Source organism: Dioscorea cayenensis, chromosome 18 (genome assembly GCF_009730915.1).
Source record: "Dioscorea cayenensis subsp. rotundata cultivar TDr96_F1 chromosome 18, TDr96_F1_v2_PseudoChromosome.rev07_lg8_w22 25.fasta, whole genome shotgun sequence".
NCBI classification, from domain to species: Eukaryota; Viridiplantae; Streptophyta; class Magnoliopsida; order Dioscoreales; family Dioscoreaceae; genus Dioscorea; species Dioscorea cayenensis.
Window position 1 is genome coordinate 4210518 of NC_052488.1, and position 19354 is coordinate 4229871.

At 36.5% G+C, this 19354-nt stretch overlaps 1 non-coding gene across 1 annotated transcript; it reads left to right on the forward strand.

Annotated features, from left to right (window-relative positions):
- Window positions 1–5430: 5430 nt before the first annotated feature.
- On the forward strand, window positions 5431–5537 carry LOC120283178. The gene has a single exon (XR_005543177.1). It is a non-coding gene; the product is annotated as a small nucleolar RNA R71 (small nucleolar RNA).
- Window positions 5538–19354: the final 13817 nt, after the last annotated feature.

The window sequence follows — 19354 nt, forward strand, 5'->3', positions numbered from 1 at the left end:
CGTGCCTTTATCGACCTGTGTACAGATATTTACATGCCATCATGAGTAGGTCGGTGAATAGCCTTGGTGATAGCAATGGAGTTCTGAGCCGACAGGAGCTTCTGTACTTGTATTCAATGATGCAGCGCATACCGATCCATCTAGGGCACATCGTCGCTGAGTACATTCGACATCAGGGCCAGTATGCCAAATTGGGAGTGATCTTCTCGGGCCCATACATTACGAGATTAGCTCTGGGTATGGGTCTCTTGGGCGCGATTTGCGGGGCCGAGAAGACGAGTATACCTGTGCCCCTGAGCCTAGAGACGATGAGATTGATGGGCATGGTTCGCAGGGTTCAAACAGGGGTTTATACTCTGGTGCTACCGATTCTGGAGATAGCCGAGGAGGAGGGTGATGATGCTGAGGCTTTCGAGCCTACACCCAAGCCTTAGCCAGCACCGATGGAGACTAATGCATCTCATATGGCAGAGGATCCACCCCTAATATATTTGTTTTCACTATCTCGAGCCTATGATCGTTTTGAGAGGCTTGAGAGTGTTGTGGGGGTGATACAGACAGAGGGCACTGAGGCCCGAGCAGAGATTACTGAGATTCGGGCTACACAGGCCACACAGTATACAGAGTTCATGGCACGTTTTGACATGTTATAGCGGATTTTAGAGTGAGACGTCGCCTTGTCATTTGTCCTGCGGCCAAGAACTCCCCCGGCATGTCCAGCACCTCCATCCCCTATTCCAGCACCGGTTAACCCACCATGTACTTCATCACCAGCACCAGCAGAGGAGCCAGAGTACGACACCGACACTTGATTTGTTTTTTTTTCATTTCTTTTACTTTTGCACTTATATTTGCACCTGTATTCTCAGAAAGAACTCCCCTTCTGAGTTTATCTTTTATTTTGCTATCTCGAGTCGTATTCATTGCTTCATCTTTTATATACTCGAGTTGTTTTATTTTTATTGAGCTTCACTAAACCCCCTCGTGTATGCGTGCAGATGGTCATGTCATCATAGGAATTGAGAACTTTGTCATTGGCACGGCCAAGGTGTTTCGGCACTTGGCCGTGTGAGCTTCACAACCCGTTGGAACAACACTCTCAAGGACTTAGCTCCATCAAATGCAACACTAGGAGTCAGGGGAGTATTGTTTTGATTGCTTATCCCACATTTAAATTTAATTGATATATATTATGAGTGAGCTTACATGAGTACATTGGGGACAATGTACAACTTAAGAGTGTGTGTGTGTGTGTGTGTGTGGGGGAGTTTCATAGTACACACATCTTTTTATATTAGTTTTTGATTGATATACATGCTCACATAGCCAATGGCGGTTCACCTTAGTTACAATGATTGTATTCGTGAGTTTAGAAGAATTTTTAACATTGAATATCCAAATGCTCTAGTTTTTGCTTGAATATCTTGGAATTTTTGCCCTTTAACACTTATTGTACTTCTCACTCTTAAAACCCTTTTGGAAACTCAAGTTTGATGTTAAAGGGACTAAGTATAGTTGTTTCTTTCATTAATTAAAAAAAAGGATCAAAATAGTTTTATTTGTTATTTGTGCTTGTTGGGTGGAAAGAGCTACCACCTATGAAGTATGAAGCTACTCTCATAAGTCAGATACTAGTTATGCCCTAATGAGAGAAAGAGCTATCTCATAGCATGGGTGAAAGCTACCACTCCGGTAGAAAGAGCTACCACCTCGAAAGTGTGAAAGCCACCTTAGCGGCCGCTTTGGAAAGGGCTACCTTAGAGGATGTGTGAAGCTACTACCACCTTTGAAATATTTTTGTTACTTTGTGTAGATCAATAAATCCCTTGTGCTTAGAACTTTGAGGAGTATAATGTGGGTTGTTTTGAGTGAGCTCACACACTTAAATGATTTCGGGTTTGCTGTCCTTTTTTATTTAAGTTTTTAACTAGAGCATTGATTTTTCGTATTTAGTGTTGAAATTTTCCTTACTTGTAGAATGCTCTCTTTGTATGCTTTGGTGAACCTAAGGTAAAGCACTTCCAATGTTTCTTTCATCCATGCATATAATGTTTTAATCTTTGTTTAAGGACAAGCAAAAGCTTAAGTGTGGGGGAGTTTAATAAGTGCTTGTGCGATAAGAATACGAAGTGTTCTTTCCTTGTGTTGAGCATTACTTTTCTTGGGTTTTAACGCTAATATGGGTGTATTTATGTTACTTTCATGCAGGTAGGGTTGTGAGGCTCATTATTTCAGGCCGGTACTGTAGCAGGGTATTGTAGAAAACACTATAGTAAAAATATCGCAACAGCACTATTTACAGCTGGCTGAGAAAACAGGAAAACAGAGAATCCACACGCCCGTGTGAAAAATCCACAGGGGCGCCCACATGGGCATGTGGATTCCCTATTCTAGCCCTTTAAAATCCGATTTCAGCCCCGATTTCAGCATTCTTTTCTCCATCTTTTCCCCAACTTTGGAGAGAGCGGCGGCTAGGGTTTTGAGATATATTGGCTAGGTCTTTGGAGAGGTTCTATGGCTCTGACATCACGCGCCGTTTGGAAGAAGGTTAATGGGAGAGCTTTCGTCAACACCGATCCGGTGAGGTGTATCCTAAGCTGGACAAAGGGACCCTTGCGACAAGTAGAGGACTCTCCACAAGACCATCTCCACAACTAACGAGGGGGTTTTCTATGTATGCTTTATTTTTATATTCGTTTTCATTGATTGTATCTAGCTCCATGGAGAGCTAAACCGCTAGTGGGTACTTGGGTATTTGTGAACCCTAGGATGTATTCGTTTCATTGAATCTTTTTATTATGCTTTCAATTAATTGACTTTTTTTGTGAGTTCCAATCTTGGAGACTTGATTGTATGAATACTCCCCTAGAGTGATACTAGGGTTGAGAGTTCTTATTGGTAACTCTTGTGAGTGAGTGACACACCATGAGAGTTAGACAAAGCTAGATTGGAGAGGGTTGAGAGGGTGAGTTAAGAGGTAGAGGAGCATCCCCTTTCCCCTCCGATGTGATCTATCCTACCTCCACGTTCCAAGAGTTCTTTGCGGCCATAGTAGAGTGAATGGGCTAAGGGATGACCTTCCGCTGGGGCTTAGTTGCGAGTGCAACGGAGTGAAGCGCTGAAGTGATTTTAGCACCTAGGGCTTAATGTGGCTAGGGATCTTCCACCTGGACCAAAGGGTTAGGTCTATAGATAGGAATTAGGTTTATCACTTTGAATCCCTAGAGCTCATTGCAATTCTATGCGAGTGTGAGGTTGAGAGGTTATTCAATCTTTCCTCTGGGACATGTATAGAGTTAGGCATGGTTGACCTTAGATTTGGGATCATGTAATTAAGGATTTCCATGACTCATTGTTGCATCAATTAGGAAGTATAATAGAGGGTTCTCGCACTTGAAACGATTGTCCTAGGCGGATCAATGTCTGGGTACCCCATCTTTATTGATTGCCTTACCTTCTCCTTTACTTGTGCTCTCTATCTTGTTGCTTTTATTTTCGTTATTTCATATTTTGTCACACTTATCACTATTCATCTTCCACATTAGTTGAGAAACAACTTAAGTGTCTTTATTCCCTACTCTCTATGGATAGATAATCACTCATCTGGTATTATTACTTTGACACCCATGCACTTGCAGTTTACACGCATATACGGACGTGTCAGGTATTTCCGGTGGCGTCTCCTCGCCCTCTTCATCTTCTTGAGTACCTTTTTCATGATCCCCGGGTTAGATGGTACTTGTTCCTCTAGAACAAGCATCATTACTTCTTTATTTTCCACCTCTTTGTCGAACAAACCCTCATACGGGTCCGGATTGAACATTTCCTGCATGTATTCATTAACAATCTTATTAGTAGTGTCAAGAAAGTAAAGAGTATCATCAAAGTCAAAAGAATGTCACATGGCTTCGGCGAGGCAGTATGTGAGCTTATCATCTCCAACCCTCAGTATCAACTCCCGCCGTCCATGTGGATCAATGCCTTGGAAGTGCGCAAGAATGGCCTTCCACGTATCAAAGGTATATCCGCATCCTCATCGACGTCCAACACAATAAAGTCTACAGGAAAAATGTACTTATCCATCTTGACAAGTACGTCTTCAATGATGCCCCTCAGATGTCTCACCGTTCGGTCCGCAAGTTGCAATGTCATCCGAGTAGGCCTAAGCTCTCCCAAGCCTAGTTTCTGAAAGAAAGTATACGACATGACGTTGATACTGGCCCTGAGTCCGCCAATGCCATTTCTTCACCTAAATTGCCAATGTTACACAGAATGATGAAGCTTCCTGTGTCTTTCTTCTTGTTCGGCATATTCTTTTACAAGACTGCTGAGTAAGAAGCATCTAGAATCATAGAGGCACTCTCTTCCAATTTCCTTTTGTTAGTCAACAAGTCTTTCAAGAACTTTGTATACTTAGGCATTTGGGATAATGCCTTAACAAAGGTAATGTTGATGTGGAGTTGCTTGAACAAACTCAGGAACTTCTTGTGTTGTTCATCCACTTGGTCATTCTTCAATATAGAGAGATAAGGGATTCTTGGCTTGAAAGGTGGGGGTATCACCTCCTTCTTTTTGCTTGCTCCCTTCTCAACCTCTATGACCTCGGGTGCTTCTACATTGGACTTCTCACTCAGAAGCATACCCTCAACCTTACGACCACTTCTCAAAGTGATCGTCTTCACATGCTCTCTAGGATTGGTCTCGGTATTACTCGTCAAGCTTCCTTGTGGTCTCTTTGATAGAGACTTTGTAATTTGCCCCACTTGATTCTCAAGATTGTGCAAAGAAGTGGTGTGGTTGTGAAGTGTAGCCTTGACTGATTAAAACCTTGTATCTGATGATTGCACAAATCTAGTCAAGGCTTTCTCTAAATCGGTCATTCGGGTTTCCAAGCCTGAAACTCGGTTCTCTATGTTTGGGGCTTATTGTTGTTGGAAACCCATTGGTGTCATGGCCTTTTATGGTCCTTGGTTGCTCCACGAGAAATTGGGATGATTCTTCCAACCCGGATTGTAGGTGTTGCTATATTGATTCCCTTGATTTCTCATTGAATTACCCACAAAATTGACTTTCTCCACTGAAGATGCATCACCAATAGAGATCTGGCAATCGGAGGGAGCATGTCCTCCACCGCATCCGGTGCAAATAGTCATGGCCACCACTCTATTAGAAGTTAAAAGGTCTAACTTCTTACTCAACGATTCCACTTGAGCCGCCAATGAAGTTACTGCATCTATTTCATATAGCTCGGCCACCATTTTCTTTTCCTGCGCATTCCACTAATAACTGTTCATGGCCATGTCTTCTACTAACTGTCGGGCTTCTTCCAGGGCTTTACTCCCCATTGTACCTCCTACGGCGGTATCTAGCAATTGCCTTGTACTCGGATTCAACCCATTATAGAAAGTTTGAATAATCATCCATTCGGGAAATCCGTGTTGTGGGCTCCTACTCAAAAGATCCTTGAAGCGCTCCCATATTTTAAACAATGACTCTAACTCCATCTGCACAAATGATGATATCTCATTGCGAAGCTTGGCCGACTTCCCCGAAGGAAAGTATCTAGCAAGAAAAGCTTCGACCATCTAGTTCCAAGTCGTGATGGAGGCCTTAGGCAAAGAATGTAGCCACTGCTTGGCTCTTCCCTTGAGAGAGAATGGGAAAGTCCTCAATCTAATAGCATCATTCGATACACCGTTAATCTTCAGCATATCACAAACTTCAAAGAAGTTATCTATATGGTTGTTTGGGTCCTTATCGTCCAAACCATTGAACTGCACTGATTGCTGAATCATTTGGATGAATGCTAGCTTCAGCTCGAAGTTCGGAGATGTAATCGGGGGTCGCACAATACTCAATTATGTACCAAAATTGAGGGTCTAGCATAATCAGAAAGTGTCCATTGTTGCTCATTCTGTTCTGCCATATTATCTAACCCTTCAACTTCTATTTTAACTTGATTAGACAGTTCTTGCATAGGTTCATTTCCCCTTATTCTGAGTGTACGTTCAAGTTCAGGATCTCCTTCAATCAATATCGAAGGGTTCCCTCGGGTCATAACCTGGAGCTGTAGGAAAAGAAAGAAAAACAAATCAGAATAATGATATAAAAGAAGATGTGAAATAGAATGAATAAATGAATAGCTAAGAAAACAAAGTGCAAAGTATTTCTAAATGTCTACTCCCCGGCAATAGCGCCAAAAACTTGACAATGCCCCTTGGGTATGTCCCGCAAGTGCACGGGTTTGTCGAAGTAATAAATCCCAGATGAGTGGGTATCGTATCCACAGGGAGTAGAGAATAAAGTTACTTTAATTATTTCTTAACTAAGCAGAAAGTGAATAATAGTTGTGTAACAAGATGTAATGTAAATAAAAGTAAAAAAGACAAGAGAGAACGCACAAGTAAAGGAGAGGTAAGGCAATCGATATAAATGGGGTACCTGGATATTGTTTAAGCCTAAGACGATCGTTTCAAGTGTAAAACCACTCTAATATGCTTCCTAACTAATGCATTAATGAGTCATGGAGATCCTTCGATACATGATCTCAAATCTAAGGTCGACCATGCCTAACTCTATATATGTCCCAGAGGAGAAATTGAACAATCTCTCCACCTCGCACTCGTATAGAATCGCAATAAGTTCTAGGGATTCCAAGTGATAAATCCTCTTCCTAGATGTAGACCTAACCTTTTGGTTCAGGTGAAAGGTCTCTAGTCACAATTAAGCCCTAGGTGCTAAAATCACTTCAACACTTCACTCCTTTGCCTCTGCAACTAAGCCCCAGTGGAAAGTCATCCCTTAGCCCATTCACTCTACTATGACCGCAAAGAACTTGAGAAAATGGATGCAGGATGAATCACACCAGAGGGGAAAGGGGACACTCCGTTACCTCTCGACTCACCCTCTCAACCCTCTCTAATCTAGCTTTATCTAACTCTCGTAGTGTGTCACTCACTCACAAGGGTTACTAAAAAGAACTCTCAACCCTAGTGTCACTCTAAGGGAGTATTCAAGCAATCAAGTATACAAGATTGGAACTTAATTAACATATCAACTAATGAAAGCAATATAACAAGGTTTAATGAAACAAATACATCCTAGGGTTCACAAATCCAAGTACCCACTCTGGGGTTTAGCTCTCCATGGAGCTAATTACAATCAATGAAATCGAATGTAAAAACAAGTAATCCATAGAAAACCCACTCGGTAGTCATGACGACGGTCTTGTGGAGAATCCTCTACTCGTCTAAGGGTCCCTTTATCCGGCCTAGGATAGACCTCCCCGGATCGGTGTCGACGAAAGCTCTCCCACTAATCTTCTTCTAAACGGAACATGATGTTAGAGCCGTAGAACTTCTCCTAATCCCTAGCCAATAACTCCAAACCCTAACCGCCGCCCTCTCTCAAGTTGGGGAAAAGATGGAGAAAAGAATGCTTAAATCGGCTTTGAATAGGGCTGGAATCGGGCATCTACATGCCCTTGTTGATTCTCCACACAGGCCTGTGGAATTCCACACGGGCCTGTGGAATTCCACACAGACGTAGATAATTTCCACACGCCCGTGTGGATTCTCTGGAATTCTCTTTTTCGGTCGGCTGTAAACAGTATCTGCTACAGTAAATTACTATTGTGTATGCTACAGTGCTCTGCTATAATACCAGCCCGAAACACTCCCGAATCCATGTTTTTATTGAGATAACATAAACGGGCATACTTTTAGGTCGTAGATCGCTTTACTTCTTCAACAACAGCTTTATCAGTGAAGATCTTGTTATTAATGCACAAGCCGGGATACTCGAATGTGACTGCCTTTGTGCCCCTCCAAGTCATTATGCTAACTTGAATACATGGAGGTTGGCACACATTCTCGCATCTTTGAACCAGACTTATGTCTTCGTGTTTGATCTTTCTTAAGATTTCCTCTAAATGGTACATTCACGATTTACATTGGCTTCTTTCTCTAACATTCAGCTTCACAACCCTATATGCATGAAAGTAACATAAATGCACACATATTAGCGCTAAAACCTGATAAAAGTAATGCTCATCATAAGGAAAGAACACTTCACATTCTTATCACACAAGCACTTATCAGTACTCCGCCAAAATGCTCCCGAATCCACACTTTTCATCGAGGCAACATAAACGGGCACATGTCTATACCGTAGATCGCATCTCTTCTTCAATAAAATGCCATATTGGTGAAGATCTTGCTAACATTGCATAAGTTGGAATACGCAAATGTGACTGCCTTTGTGCCCCTCCAAACCATATAATTGCTTTAGAGCATGGAGGTTTGCACACATTCACGTATATTCAATCACAACTTATGTCTTCACATTTCTTCACTCCAAGACTTCATCAACAAAGTACAATCGCAATCTACTTTGGCTTCTTTCTTTCACATTTGGCTTCACAACCCTTCATGCATGAAAGTTCACAAATACACATGTATTAGCGCTAAAATTTGATCAAAGTAATGCTCATCATAAAAAAAGAATACTTCGTATTACTAATACACAAGCACTTATCAAACTCTGCATATAGTCTATGTAATTCTGCATTTCTGCAACATTATACATTAACATAGAATTGTAGATGGTCTATGTAATATTCTATATCTCTATATTTCTGCAATGTTGTAGATAAAGTAATTATATAAATTATATTTGTAATTGTAGTTTTAGTGAAACATCGATGTTGTTGTAAACTAAATTAACTAATTAATTTACAATTATTGTGTGGTAGAAATTAAAATTGTTTGTTGTAAATTGAAGTAAATAATGACCTCACAGAGTTTGTCAAGTTTGATTTTGTTATTCTTTTTTAGAATTACATTACCTTTATTTTTTTCTTAAATCTGTAAATTGCATTAAAAATATAAACAATTGAAGTTAAACCTCAAGTTGCTTTTGAACAGTAAACAAAATGGAATAAATAGCTTGATCTTTTCTACTCAGAAGTGGAAGACATAAATCCTCACACTTTGAGTCAAACACCGGCATTATCGGACTTCATTGAATGATGGTAGCTAGACTGAATCAAAGGTGAGGTTTAAGGCTACAGCGTTAGGATAGAAAGTGAGGGAGAAGAGAAGAAGTGGAAGACATAACCTCTCACGTTATGGGCGAAACACCAGTGTTATCGGACTCCATAGGACGGTGGTGGCTAGATTGATATAGGAGAAGAAATGATAGAGAGGATAAGATGATGTGTCATCCTACATGGTGAATTTTTGGGGCTTATGTATAAGTCATTGATGTAACATACTCTACGTCGGCGGTCGATGTGGACCTAGGGAATTAACAAAAACATTCCGATGTCCATGGTAGTAGAATTTCACCGAAAATCCCAAATTGCTCTACTAGTGAAATAAAAAAAAGCTTAGTGTTATTTTGATACAAATTGAAAGTTAGTGCTCAAACTGAAATAAGGGCAAAGTTTGGTACCTACTCAAAAAATTTACTACCCTAATAACCATCGCAATTCTATCTCATTGGTCTCTCTCGATATCCTTTTTTGCTACAAATCTAGTTGCCATTGGGAATTTATACGATTACCACCTTATGTTGAGCCCTATGTATTAGACTATATGGTTGTATTTGTATAAATTCTATATTTTATGGTCAGCTCTATATTGATAAACATTTAGAGATTTTTTTTTGTGAGTTTTTATATAATAGCTTGTTGAGCTTTATGTTAGAATAGTTTTTATATTTTTTTTATGGGTGTATTGACATTATATAATTTCAAACAAAGTCCAAATTTATATGTACATTAGCATAGGGTTGTTTTCTGCCGAGACGGAGATGGGAGAATTACTCCCCCATTATGGAGTCACGGAAAAGGGGATGGCCTCCCCTTTCCCACCCAGCCGCATTTCCACCCGGAGAATAAAAGCTGCTTGCCTTTAAGAAACATGTGATTCATAAAAGGTTTTTGTCATTAGGATAATTTAATCATTTAATAGATATTTATTTTATATTTCTCACTGCTACTAGATGACTTTATTTATATATCTATAGATATTTCTTCTTCCTTTATTATTAGTGTAGATCATAATGCTAATGTCTTTTAAAAAAAAATTAACTAAGAGATTAACTTAATTATAATTAATAATAGACAATTCTAATTTGTAAATAAAACATTGATTAATAATAATTGACCAATTAGTTTTTCTAAATTTAAATGGATAGCTACTAAGTTTGAAAAACTCAATGCCTATAAGGGGAGATCGAGCCTTCCCGATTAGTGACACATCCCTTGCGTGTGACCCGCAAGTGCACGAGTTTGTCGAAATAATATATCCCGGTGAGTGGGTAGTCGAATCCATAGGCAATAGTGATCATAAACACAAAGATTGCTACTTAACTAAAGTGGAGATGAATCGATAGTAGTGTGAACAAAATCAATATGCAAAGAAATAAAGAAAATAAGAAAGAGAGGCGCAATAATATGAGAGGAAAGGCAATCGATAGAAAGTGGGCCACTCGGACATTGCTCCCCCTAGGATTATTTCTTCAAGTGCAAGACCAACTATTATGTTTCCTAACTAATGCTTAATGAGTCGTGAAAATCCTAAAATACATGGTCCCAAACATAAGGTCAACAGTGACTAACTCTACAGTATGCCCCGGCAGAGAAATCACTCAGTCTCAACATCTCACACTGTGTATAGTTGTAAGAAGCTCTAAGGATTCCAAGTGATAAATCCTATTCCCTAATATAGGTCTAACCTTTTGGTCCAGGCGAAAGACCTTTAGTCACAATTAAGCCTCAGCACTAAGGATTACTTCAAAGTTTCACTCTATTGCTCACAAAACTAAGCCCCAACGGAGTTCCTCTCTTAGCACTTCACTCTATTGTGACCACAAAGAACCCTTGGAACATGGAGGTAGAATAAATCACACCAAAGGGGAAAGGGGACTTTCCGCTACCTCTCGACTGACCCTCTCGACTCTTTCCAATCTTGCTTTGTCTAACCCTCATGGTATGTCACTCACTCATAAGAATTATCAATGTAGACTCTCAACCCTAGTGTCACTCTAAGGAAAAAAAATCATTCAACAAGCATTTAAGATTAGAACTCAATTAAAGACATAAATTAAGGAAAGCATAATAATGAAATAATAACATCCTAGGGTTTACAAGTCCAAGTACCTACTAGGGGTTTAGCTCTCCATGGAGCAAGATACAATCAATAATGAAATCGAAAGTAAAATATGCAATCCATAAGTAAAACCCTCTCGGTATTCGTGTCGATGGTTTTGTGGAGTAGCCTCATCCTTTTCAAACGTTGCCTTGTCAAGCCTAGGGCACACCTTACCGGATCGGTACCGCCGAAAGCTTCCCCAATAACTCTCTCCCAAAGGAATGCGGTGTCAATGACCGTAGAACCACTCCAAAAGCCTTGCCAAAGCCCCTCTAAACCCTAGCCGCAGGCCTCCTTAAAGTTGGAAAAAAATAGAGAAAAGATGGAAAAGTGGATTCTCAAATCGGGCTGAATCGTGGCTTTATATAGGCTGGAATCGGGAATCCACACGCCCGTGTAAATCTGCAGAACTTGGTTTTTCAGCGGCCTGTGAACAGTAACTACTATAGTAAATTATTATAGTGATTTACTATAGTACGTGCTATAGTACTCAGCCAAAAACACTCCCAAATCCACACTTTTTATCGAGGCAACATAAACGGGCACATGTCTATGCCCTAGATCATGTCGCTTCTTCAATAAAGGATAACATTGATGAAGATCTTGCTAGCATTCCACAAGTCAGAATACACAAATGTGACTACTTTTGTGCCCCTCCAAACCATGTAATTGCTTGAGCGCATGGAGGTTGGCACATATTCACGTATCTTCGAGCACAACTTGTGTCTTCACGTTTGTTCACTCCAATATTCCATCAACAAAGTGCAATCGTGATCTACTTTGGCTTCTTTCTTTCATTCTTATCTCCACAACCCTACATGGACAAAAGTAACACATATACACATGTATAAGTAATAAAATCTGAGAAAAGTAATGCTCATTGTTAGAAAAAAATATTTCATATTACTAATACACAAGCACTTATCAATTAGCACTAAAGAAGAAAAATTCAAGAAAGAAGATGTAGCGCATTTTTAATACTTTAGAATTTTTAATGTAATTCACATGTTTAATGGAAAATTGATATTTGATTTATATAATTAATAATTTTATATTTAATTTTTTGTGATTTATTAAGTAAAATCCAATTATCATATATCTATTGAGGAAAAACAAATAAAAATGAATAAATTCATGTAGTTTAGGAACCGTTTGACATTATTGCCAATTTCTATTTCTTTATTTTCAATTTCATACTTTGGAAATAGGATTAATAAAAATATTTTTGGCACTTTGTTTCTTTTTAAAAAAAAATTTGGCAACAATCGACATATTTTCAAAATTTTGGCACTTCCCTAAATAGTTCCTCTACTTTTCCAAACTTGACGTTTTAGTCACTTACTTTAAATTGTAATCTTTTAGTCCCTCTACTATTTTAAGTGAACCATGTTAGTCCTTCTTTCTTTGAGAGTTTAGAGTTAGGGTTTAGAGTTAAGGGATTGACATGACTAAATTAAAATAGCAAAAAGACTAAAATATTACAATTTAAAATAGAGGGATTAAAAGGGTAATTCTCAAAAATAGAGGGATTGTTTGAAAAGGTTTTCAAAAACCCCTTCCCACCATGAAAACCCTCCTCTTCTCTCTCTCTCTCTCTCTCTCTCTCTCTCTCTCCCTTTTGGTTTTTGATTTTTAATATTTAAAAAATATTAATTTTTTTTTTCAAATTAATACCAATAGTCTAAAAAATTTTTTTTAAAAAAATATTTACAAAAAATTATTATTGGGCATGTTGATATTTTACAAATTGGTTTATACAGTATAAAAATTATAATTTTTGAAAATATTTGTGAAAATTATTGCTTGACCCACTAATTTTTATAAACTAGAATAATATATATATATATATCTTTTAGAAAAGAAAACATTTGTAAAAATCTATTATTTGAGCTATTGACTTTTTACTTGATCTCCAAAAAAAATAAAAAATAAATAAATAATAAAATAAAATTATGACTACGTCTATATAGCCCCATTCCCCTTTCTTTTTTTTTTTACAATTCAGATAGATCAATTTGAATATATATATATATATATATATATGTGTGTGTGTGTGTGTGTGTGTGTGTGTGTGTGTGTTAAATTTTTTTTAAGCGAACCCCAAAATTTAGTTTTAATTCTTAGGAGTCGTTTGGCATCATTACTGTTTTTTCCTTTTTTTTGTTTTTGTTTTGCTTTTGTTTTATTTTTCCTTTATTTGTGCTTTGTTTTTGTTTTATTTTCAATTTTTTTAAAACAAAAACATGTTTGAAAACACTAATTGCTGTGTATTTTAAAAAGCTCAAAACAAAAATACTTCTGGTTAGTGCAAAATTATTATGACGCTTTGTTTATCGTTTATTTCAAATTTATATTTTTAAATTTATTTTATAAAATTTTATTTTTCTTCGTTGTATTATTAAATAAAATTAATAACATAGACTTATATTGTATGAGTAAGAAATATCTCATAAAAAATGCATCATTTGAAATCAAAAAATATTTTGTGGTTTGCCTAAAAAAATTTAATATATACATATATATATATATATATATTCAAATTGGATCCATCCGATTTTAAAAAATATATATATATAAAGAGGAGTGGCAATATAGAGACATAGTTATACGTTTTTTTGAGATCAAGTCAATAGCTCAAACAATAGATTTTTACAAATATATATATATATGTATTTTATATGTTATATCCTAGTTTATAAAAATCAAGGGTCAAATAATAATTTTTACAAATACTTTCTAAAAATATAATATGTTTATATTATATAAACTAATTTGTAAAATATCAAGCACAAATAATAAAATTTTATAAAATTTTTTAAAAAAAATATATAGTAAAATTATTAGTATTAATTTGTAAAAAAATTGAAAACAAAAAAAAAGTAATTGGCAACAATGCCAAACAAGTTATTTTTTCCTCATATAAGACTAGTCTATGTTATTAATTTTATTTAATAATACAACCAAGTATTCTAATATGAAAAATAAACTTTTATATAAAAATATAAAAAATATGAATTTGAAAATAAATAATAAAAAAAAATTATATGTTATGAAACATTAAAAAATGAATGCCCATTATGTTTCTTACAAACTCCTCTTGACTCTTGGCGTTTCATTTGCCAAAAGTTTATTCGGTTTCAAATTTAAACCCTATATATATGTACCAAAAGAATGAAAATAATAACAATAAGAAAGAGAACTTCCTCTACTTTATGTTTGTTCTATGTTTGTCTTAATATATTATATAGTTTTATAACACGTTATCAGCACGAGGTTTTAACCAAGCTCTGACTAATCCAATTTCTCGGCAAAATCCTTTTCACGTAAGTACACAAACATTTTTTTTTTGTCATGTCAAATCTTGCAAAACTTGATTTTGTTGCCCTTGACATTTCGGGAAAAAATTATTTGTCATGGGTGCTTGATGCTGAAATACATTTGAATGCTAATGGACTTGGAGAAACCATCAAAGATGGTAATCAAGAATCCTTACAAAACCGCACAAAAGCAATGATTTTCCTTCGACATCATTTGCACGAGGATTTTAAAATTGAATATTTAACTGTGAAAGATCCATTTGAATTGTGGAAAAATTTGGAGGAAAGGTATAACCACCAGAAGATGGTAATTTTACCGAAAGCTCGTTATCATTGGATGCATTTACGATTACAAGATTTCAAAACAGTAAGTTAATATAATTCAGCCATATTTCGAATTAGTTCTCAATTGAAATTATGCGGAGAGAGGATTGTTGATTCTAATATGCTAGAGAAAACATTCTCTACTTTTCATGCCTCGAATATGCTCCTGCTGCAGCAATATCGAGAGAAAGGGTTTACAAAATATTCTGATTTGATTTCATATTTGCTTGTGGCTGAACAAAACAATGAACTACTAATGAAAAATCATGAATCTCGTCCTACTGGCTCTACTCCATTCCCTGAAGTGAATGCGATGACATATGAAAACTCCAAACGAGGACATGGTCGAACCCATGGGCGTGGCCGTGGCTGTGGCCGTGGCCGTGGTCATGGAAGAGGACGTGGTTGGAATAAATATCAGAAAAATCATGATGATAATAAAGATGCATCTTACCACCAGAAGTGGACAAATTATGAAGAAAAACAATTTAAAGGCAAAAAAGGATCTAGTAACAAATCAGAAAATATATGTTATCGATGTGGTATACAAGGGCACTGGTCGCGTACCTGTCGTACACCAATGCACCTTGTTGATCTCTATCAAGCATCAATAAAAGAGAAAAATGTCGAGGCAAATTTTATATACCAAAATGATGACTTCAACAATAACCCTCTTGTGGGTATGTCGTCACATTTAGATGTTGCTGATTTTCTTGAAGATTCTCAGTTTAATGGTGGTAACTGAATTGACACCATAATTGTTTTTTTTATGCGTTTTGTTTTAATTAATCTATGCATGTTTGATCTTGTTCTTACCCATTATAATACTTATTTACTTTTATTTATTTTGTGAAGAATATATGGATACTACAAAATCCATGGTTAGATTGGACATCAAAGATGAGGATGTATGCCTTGTTGATAGTGCAACAACGCACTCAATATTTAAAAGCATAAAATATTTTTCCCATTTAATAATCGGTAAAACCAATGTCAATACAATATCGGGCAGTATAAATTTGATTGAAGGCTCCGGAATAGCAAATATATTGTTTCCTAGAGAAACAAAAATTTATTATAACTAATGCATTATATTCTCTAAAGTCCCACAGAAACTTATTAAGTTTTAAAGATATACGTCTCAATGGGTATCACATAGAGACGTCAAATATGGGAAATACTGAATATTTATACATTACTGTTGTTACTTCAGGTAATAAGCAAGTATTGGAGAAACTGCCCGCATTCTCATCTGGTCTTTATTATACATATATTCGAACAATTAAGGCAAATGCTATAGTAAACCAGAAGTTGACTAACTCAAATGAATTTATTCTATGGCATGATCGGTTAGGCCATCCTGGATCAATAATGATGCGAAAAGTACTTGAAAATTCATATGTACATCCATTAAAGAACTTGAAGATTCTTCAATCAAATGAATTTTCATGTCCAACATGCTCTCAAGGCAAATTTATTATCATGTCATCCACAAATAAAACTGAATCTCCTATGTTTTTAGAGAGAATTCATGGTGATATATGTGGACCAATTCATCCACAATGTGGGCCATTTAAATATTTTATGGTTTTAATTGACGCATCAACGAGATGGCCACATGTTTGCCTATTATCAACTCGAAACCTGGTGCTTTCGAGGTTGTTAGCTCAAATTATTCGATTACAAGCACATTTCCCTGATCATGCAATTAAAACTATAAGGCTTGATAATGCTGGTGAATTTACATCTCAAGCATTTGATGACTATTGCATGTCCATTGGAATAAAAGTTGAACATCCTGTTGCTCATGTTCATACACAAAATGGCTTGGCAGAATCATTTATTAAGCGGCTCCAATTGATTGCGAGGCCATTATTAATGAAAACAAAGCTTCTGATCTATGCTTGGGGATATGCAATTTTACATGCCGCATCACTTGTGCGCATAAGGCCAACAAGTTATCAAAAATTCTCCCCCCTTAAATTGGTTTCTGGGCAAGAACCAAATATATCTCATTTGAGAGTTTTTGGCTGTGGAGTATACGTCCCAATTGCTCCACCACAAAGAACTAAAATGGGACCTTAGTGGAGATTAGGAATATATATTGGATATGAATCTCCTTCTATTATTAAATATCTTGAGCCATTGACAGGGGATGCTTTCACAACTAGATTTGTTGACTGTCATTTTGATGAGACAGTTTTTCCAACATTAGGGGGAGAAAATGAAAAGATGAAAATGTTGGAAAAAGAAATCACGTGAAAATGAAAAGATGAAAATGTTGGAAAAAGAAATCAGATGGAATGCTCAAAGTTTAAATCATTTTGATCCTTGCACAAAACAATGTGAACTGGAAGTTCAACGAATAATTCATTTACAGCGAGTTGCAAATCAACTACTTGATGCATTCTCTGATCCAAAACGAATAACAAAATCACATGTACCTGCGGAAAATGCCCCTATTAGAATTAATGTCCCAGAAGGACCTTTTATAACAAATGAATCTAAAGTACGCTTGAAGCGTGGAAGACCAGCTGGTTCAAAAGATAAAAATCCTCGAAAGAAAAGGGAAATAAAAGATCATAAAGAAAATGCAGATAAAATAAATATTAAAATAAATAATACCAACCTTCCAGAAGAAGTTCAAGATCCTGAAATTGAAGAGGAAAATCATGAAATTTCCATAAATTATGTCTCAAATGGGAAAAAATGGGACAGAAATGAAACAATTGTTGACAATATTATTGCATATAATGTGGCAATTGATCTTTTGAAAGATAAGGATTATGAGCCTAAATCTATTGAGGAATGCCGAAAAAGAAATGATTGGCCAGAATGGAGAAATGCAATACATGTCGAATTAAACTGTCTCACAAAACGTGGAGTTTTTGGATCCATAACTAAAACACCTGCAGATGTTAAACCAGTTGGTTACAAATAGGTATTTGTGAGAAAACGAAATGAGAAAAATGAAATTGTTAGATATAAAGCAAGGCTCGTTGCACAAGGGTTTTCGCAAAGGCCTGGTATTGACTATGAAGAAACGTACTCCCCTGTAATAGATACAATCACGTTTCGCTATCTAATTAGTCTTGCAGTACATGAAAAATTACATATGCAATTAATGGATATTGTTACTGCATACTTATATGGCCAAATAGATAATAATATATATATGAAAGTCCCAGAAGGACTTAAGATGCCTGAAGCATACAATTTGAATTCTCGGGATATGTATTCAATTAAGTTACAAAGATCTTTGTATGGTTTGAAACAATCTGGGCATATGTGGTATCATCGCCTCAGTGAATATTTGTTAAAAGAAGGGTATAAGAATGACCCTATTTGCCCATGTGCGTTCATCAAGAAATCCGAAAAGGGATACATGATAATTGGGGTATATGTTGATGATTTAAATATAATTGGAACTCCTGAAGAGCTTCCAAATACCGTTAATTATTTAAAGAAAGAATTTGAAATGAAAGATCTTGGGAGAACAAAATTTTGTCTTGGACTGCAGTTCGAGCACTTAGAGAGTGATGTTTTTATCCACCAATCGACATATACAGAAAGGGTTTTACAACGATTTAATATGGATAAAGCATATCCATTAACAAACCCTATGGTTGTTCAATCCCTTGATATTCATAAAGATCCTTTTAGACCTCAGGAAGATAACGAAGAATTACTTGGTACTGAAGTACCATATCTTAGTGCAATTGGTGCCTTGATGTATCTTGCTAATTGTACTTGGCCAGATATAGCTTTCGCTATAAATTTATTATCAAGATACAGTTCTGCACCAACACAGAGACATTGGAATAGTATTAAACATATACTACGTTATCTTCGAGGAACAGTAGATATGGGATTATTTTATACACATGAATCAAAAAGACAATTAGTTGGATATGCAGATGTGGGATATTTATCTGATCCGCATAAAGCCCGATCACAAACTGGTTATGTGTTTACACATGGGGGAACGGCTATATCATGGCGTTCTATGAAACAAACTATAGCTGCTACTTCTTCAAATCATGCAGAAATTCTTGCAATTCATGAAGCAAGTCGTGAATGTGTTTGGTTAAGATTAATGACACACCATATTCAAGAAAATTGTGGTTTGTTGTCCCAGAAGGACAACCCGATAATATTATATGAAGATAATGCAGCTTGTATAGCTCAATTGAAAGGATGATACATTAAAGGCGACAGAACAAAACATATATCACGGAAGTTATTTTTCACACATGATCTTGAGAAAAATGGTGATATCCATATTCAGAAAATACAATCTAGTGAAAATCCTGCAGATTTATTCACTAAGGCATTACCCACATCAACTTTTGAAAAGTTTGTTCGCAAGATTGGGATGCGTCGCCTCAGGGATCTTCAGTAATGTTCTCTTCAAAGGGAGTCATATACAGGCTGTACTCTTTTTCCTTCGTCATGGTTTTATCCTACTGGGTTTTCCTGACAAGGTTTTAATGAGACAGCAGCTGAAGCGTATATCAGGAAAGTTGTACTTTTTCATTCACTAGAATTTTTTCCCAC